We start from the raw sequence: 6,764 nt of genomic DNA, 5'->3' as shown, positions 1-6,764 counted from the left end.
AATTAAAATGTAGGCATATTATACAATATAACATAAAATTGATGTTTAAATTTTTCAAAAGAAGCATATTTATAGATATAAACTTATAAACAATTTAAAACATTGAAGAAGCATTTGTTTAATAATAATAATAATAATAATAATAATAATAATAATAGTAATAATAATAATTATTATTATTATAATAATAATAATAATATCAATAACAATAATAATAAAAATATTAATAATATTAACTTTACTAAAACTACAAATATTAATAATAATACTATTACTATGATTAATTGAAATAATATTCTAATACAAATAGTGCTAAGACTAATAATCTATAACAATATATAAAGGGGATTCTCCTTTTTGTGTCCACCTTTAAAAATACTAATTTTACCCTTTAAATATAATAATTTATTAAATTTTTAAAAATTGACTGTTATTTTTACAAATATTTTATAAAATCAGCTATTTCTGCTTCTTCTCCACTTCTTTATTTATTAATGGTTATTCTTTCATCTGTTTTGATATATTTCATTTTATTTTTAATAAATATAATTTTAGGTTATTTATTAACTTAATAATATTATAATATTATCACCTACTAATATAATTTCATATTTATTTACACAAACACAGTAACGTTGTGTTTACGCTGGTTAAAAGAGAATTACGTTATGTTATTTTAATAAGTAATATATTTATGGCTGTTTTATTTTTATGAAAAACACTAATCTGTATAGTTAATAAAATATTATAATAAAATTTAACAAAATATTATATTATCACGCTTTATCTATTAAATGCATAATTTATAATATCTTACATAGTATATATCCAGTACCAGATTCTGTTGTATGATTCCATTTATTAGAAGCCAAAAGTACATATTTTAATAATTAATTATAAAATTTAAAATATCTCAAAGTTGGACAATAAAAATATAAATATAAAACGTAGTACATTTAAATCATAAAACTGTTTTACTAAACTTTAATACGAAATATTTGAAAAAAAAGATTTGTTGAAGATTCTTACACTCCATCAAATACTTGATAATGCAATAAGTTGCACCACGTCTTTATCTATGGACATCTCTATCTTCAAAATAAGTTTTTCTACCAATGTTTATCTGTAACTGTAGAAGACTTTTCCTAACACTTAATGGAAAATTCAACTTCACATAATAAGGATAACATGCAGTTGAATTAAATATTCTTATGCGGATAAAATCTCAATAACTAATTTTAATTGTGGTCATTTAAATATTAAATAGTGACATCAAAATAAATATAAAATAATAAATTATTATATATATATATATATATATATATTATTAATATTGAAATAAAAATAAACTATTATCTAAAATAAAAAAGAAAACGGTAACAACAACAAATACTCCTATCTAAAATATGGCTTCTAGTAAGATAGATGTGAGTATGGTATTCAACTTTGGAACCTCCTCCTCAGCAACATGTACTTCTATCTTTTCTCATGGGATTGCATCAGCAAATTGCAAAACAATGTCATCTACAATAATAACAGGTATGCAACTAAATATCATAGCCTCTACCAATCTTAGGCTCCAACGGGTCCATCCAAGTGGGTATACGCAAAACACAACTACTGCATGTCCTTAAAGTACGTGGTTGGATGCTTAGTGGAGACATCAAATAGAGGATTGTCCTTAAAAGTTCTCCCACACTGCTACTCTTGCACCTCTGCAAGATTACACAACATGGCCCGTTTATAGTTAGTCCAAATTACAATAGTTATATGAATCAAAGTCCCTAGTCATTGCATCTTTTATAAGAAAATGTAAATCAGATTTCTTATGCAGCTATGATATAGAAGAAATAAAAGGCTACACACTCAGACATTCTTGTTTAAACTTGTAATAAGGCCTACCTTGCATAATAACCACCTTCAGAGTCATTGCCAACATCATAAAAGTCATCGAAAATACACAAAAATGACCTAGGAGTCTTATTAGGAATTAGGTGGGTGTGGATTTTCTTGGTGAAAAGTATGGAGAAATGGTATTTGAGCCCTCTTTCGGGCATATGTGATTCCTCTGTCCAAAGGTTTGAACCAATGTAGCACGCTTTAGCAGTTAAAGAATCCCCTCTTTCAATTGCCTTCTCTTCCATATACAAATTAATATAAATATATAATAAAAGTGGTATAAATAATGAATGTTGAAAATAATGCACAAAATTTGTACCTCGTAATGAAAACATGCCCCAAAATTTTGAGGAACCACAAAGAAGTGATGTGCCCCCTATGTGAGCCTTCAATAAGGTCAGTTGGAAGAAATAAGCTTTATGGCACTTTTTATCATTTGTGGTCATTGTATACAGGGGTATAAAACCTCTTCTAGATTAAAGTTTCAACTGGGCCAGATAAGAGAAACCGGTGATTAAAGATTTTAGTTGCAAACATATGGTTGAGGCATCTTGGATCTTTTTGCAGAATTTTCTTATTATACTTACTTGGAAGTTCATATACAAAAACCTTCAATCTCACCACGGGATTATCTTCCAATACATCATCAACACTACCTGCAGTTGGTTTAACCACAACATGCTTATAACCTCACAAATTTAAAAAGTGTATTAGATTTCAATATATCTCTAGAAATATAATTGTTTAATATAATTAATTGAGAAAGTACAAATAAAACTCTGACCGTGTATAATTGCACATATGAAGCAGCATAAATCTAGATACTGAATAAGAGCTTAGTTTATAAGTTTCATTAAACTATGTGGTTTCAAACTATTTTAATCCAATACACATAAAACATGAGAAAATATGACCAAATCAATTGAAAAGCCTCACATTCAACTACCACATATTTCCAGCTTATTTATTCAAAGAAAATAGTTAGTTGCATTTTATGGCCAACCCTTTTATTTTAATCCCATTTCTGGATGAAATCCACTATGGTTTACCATGCTAAATATTCTCTCCCTATAGAAATTATCTAAGATTTAAATAGACATCGTTAACCTGCTTCACATTTTATTTATTTCTTATTATTGGTGTAGGATATTCATTAAATAGTAAATATTCACAGTTTTGAAATATTCTCATTTAAAACACAACACTTTTAGTTTCAAGTATACTGCATAATTGCCCATTGATCTTTATTTATACCTCTCTTCTCTTATTTGATCTCCTTCCCAAACCCCAAACCCCAAACCCAAACAAATCCTTCCTTAAGAGTTACACATGCATTGAAATGAGGAAATGTTCTAGCCACGTAATCTAAAAAGTAAGCTTTTTGCCACAAATGCAGACAACAATATCCAAGAGGCCTTTCTACTTCAAGTGGTATTTTTTGATTCCAATATATTTTATTGAAGTAAATATTAATAAAAATAAATGTTTAGCACAAATTTTGGCAGCAAGTAGAAGAAAGTTTTCCTGCTCTCTCCAAGCACGAAAAAAAAAATTGAAGCCTTGTCTACCAATTTTACAAAAAGTTTCCATACTACATTTCAAAAACTAAAAAAGTAAGGACCAGTGTTATACCTCTGAAAAAAATTGTCAGCGAGAATTATTTCCTCTGTCTCCTTGAACTTCTTTCTAACATCCAAATTTAGGTCCTCGAGCTTTGAGCAGGGCTCAAACTCATTTGCAATATCCCTCACCGTACTAATGATAATAAAATAAGCAGTACATTATAAAGATACATAATGGATATTTTAAGTCATACATTACGAAGACAGAATTGATAATATAAATCATATGCAATATCCCTCATCTTCCTGAAAAATGTTTGTGCAAATATAATGACTATTTCACTCTTCACCGAATACAATACAATACCTTTTTCTTAGATGGTATAGCTACCCCATTTGTTGCATTAGATGACCCCGTCCTATAATGAGTACTTGAAATATCAGATCCATCAAACAGAAAGAAGAAAAGAAGAACAACCAAGAAGCAACTAAAAAGTTAATAAATTAAATAAATAGAAAGAAAAGTACATTCATCAAATGAAACAATAAATCGTAACATGTACCTTCTATGTGCTATTTTAACAACAAACACCATCTCCCCAGCATTTCAAACGGCTACAGAAAAAGAAAAAATAAGCACACAGATAAATGAAACGCCTTTTCTTGAAGAGACATAAAAAAAAGGTTTTCTGCAAAGATCAAACATTTGAAAGCAAAATACATAAAACCCAAACCAAGATATGATATAGTTGTAAAATTGTAAAATGGTAAAGACAGAATTGGGAGACATGAAGCATAGAGAACAACACCATCAAGAAAAACATGTACAAAAATCAAGACAGAAACATAGACATCTTCATTTCAGTCATACTTTTTCTTCAATCCACAACCATACACATTACAAAAAATCTTACCCTTTATTCAATCTACAACCATAGACATCGAAAAAGCAACTAAACACACAATAATGATATTAAAAACAAAAAATAGTAAATATACTTCATGAAAACAAAAGGTTTAGGTTTTTCTTCAAGACAATGAAAAAACAAAAGGTTTAGGCTTTTCTTCAAAACAATGAAAAAAGAAGAAGTAGAAAACAAAAGTAGAAGAAGACCATGAAGGAGGAGAAAGAAAACTCAAGCTACTGACTTTAACCAACTATTAAAACGTACTAATCCAGAGGACACCATCTTCATCACAAAAAACCTAAAAAAAAAAATAAACCTTTCATGAAAAAAAGAAGAAGGAACACATAAGAATTAAAAGAAAAATAAATAACACCATAAAAAATAACAGAGAAATCTGAACATAGCTTTCAATAAATACTAACCCACTGCTACAACATATTTAACAGAAAAAACTTACAGAAACATAACCTTTTATAAAGAAGAAGGACCACAAAAGAAGTAAAAAAAATAGCACAATGAAGAACAACAAACAAATCTCAACAACAAACCACAAATAGACCAAAAAAAGAAAAGAAAAGAAGACCACCAACAATAACATCATCATCCTCAGTCATTCTATTTGTTCAAAAATACTTTCTAAAAACGAAAACTTGAACCTTTTCTTCAACCCACAATAATGGATGTATCAAGTATAAAAAAAATAAATACAACAACACCTTCAACAACAACAAAACATGTTCAAGATTTTGTTAAAAATACCTTCTAAAAATAAAAACATCAGTGTTTTCTTCAAAATGAAACACATTGCAAAAATTAAATCTTTCACGAAGTAAAAAAAAAAACAGAACAACAACAACAACAAACACAACAACAACAAACAGAACAAAAAAAAAAACTTAAGTTGGTATGAGGAAAAAGAAAGAAGAAGGATTGAAGAAGAAGGAATACGGAAGAAGAAAAAAAGAAATTACCTCGACGAAGTTGATTGCCTTGGAGAAGAAGATCCTACCGATTGCCTTGCAAAAATTAAATCTTTCACAAAGTAAAAAAAAATAACAGAGTAAGAAGAAGAAAGAAAAAAGATCCTTGAAGAAAAAAGAATAAATTAAGAAATAGAAAAAAAAATTACCTACACCAATCAAAACTTCTGTCAACCTTCAACAAAAATAAATAGAAAAAAAAAACTTAAGTTGGTATGAGGAAGAAGGAAGAAGAAGGATTGAAGAAGAAGAAGAAGAAGAAAAACAGAAGAAGAAGAAGAAGAAGGAAAATGAAAGAAGAAAAAAGAATTACCTCAACAAAGTTGATTGCTTGGGAGAAGAAAACCCTACCGTCAACATTCAACAACAACAAACTGGAAATTAAAAACAAAACGAAAACCTAACTTGATATGAAGAAGAAGAAAGAAGAAGGATTGAAGAAGAAGAAAAAAAGCTAACCTCGAGTAAGCTGATTGCTTTGGAGAAGAATGATGCTGCTGTCTGACAACGTCAATCAATATTTAAAAAAGACGTTCGAACCGCGAAAACACAACAACATCAAAAAGACAAAAATACCCTCAATTTTAACCATGTGTCAATAAATTAAAATGTCTATTTCAGTAATTTACCCACACTAAGAATTTCTTAGATATATAGTAGATAATTCCTTTGACAATTTGTCAACCTGTTTGTTATGGGATTTGTCAAACTTCATAACATCAATTGTTTCAGAAACTAATCCCATTTGAGTATCTGCCAACCTGTTTGTTATGGGATTTGTCAAATTTAAGAACAAAAATGTTATTCTTGTATTGGCCAACTCGTTACTTGTGAAATTTTTTTCAATTTTAATATATAAAATATCAATTATTTAAATTGTAAAGAGTAAAAATTAGTAAAAAATTACAAAAGTGTCACAAAAAGAAGAAAATTTTCAAATTTCATAACATCAATAATCCCTTTCACAATTTGCAACAAGTTTCTTCTGAAATTTTGAGCAATTTTTATGAAAAAAACATGATTTATTTAAATTGTAAATAGTAGAAAGTAGTAAAAAATAATTGAAAAATTGTTACCTAGAGATTGAATTTCTTAAAGTGAGAAACAAATTGAATTTGAGTATCCACGAACCTGTTTGTTGTGAAATTTTGAGAACTTTTTGTACATAAAAGATCAATTATTTGAATTGTAAATAGTTAAAAATAGTAAAAAGAATTAAAAAAGGGTTACCAGGAGATGGAATTTGTCAAATTTAAGAACACAAATCCTATCCTAGTATTGGCCAACTCGTTACTTGCGAAATTTTTAGCAATATTTATATATAAAATATCAATTATTTAAATTGTAAAGAGTTAAAATTAGTAAAAAATTAAAAAAGTGTCACAAAAAGAAGAAAATTTTCAAATTTCATAACA

General features: G+C 27.8%; 1 pseudogene; it reads right to left on the bottom strand.

Moving 5' to 3' along the window:
- Positions 1–1,399: 1,399 nt before the first annotated feature.
- LOC146882332 (putative beta-1,4-xylosyltransferase IRX10L) lies at positions 1,400–4,056 on the bottom strand (annotated as a pseudogene).
- Positions 4,057–6,764: the final 2,708 nt, after the last annotated feature.

Source organism: Vigna unguiculata, chromosome 10 (assembly GCF_037176805.1).
Source record: "Vigna unguiculata cultivar grain cowpea cultivar isolate G323 ecotype 2 chromosome 10, ASM3717680v1, whole genome shotgun sequence".
In the NCBI taxonomy this organism is placed as follows: Eukaryota; Viridiplantae; Streptophyta; class Magnoliopsida; order Fabales; family Fabaceae; genus Vigna; species Vigna unguiculata.
The sequence above is the reverse complement of the archived record's forward strand: the minus strand, read 5'-3'. Positions and strand labels throughout refer to the sequence as shown.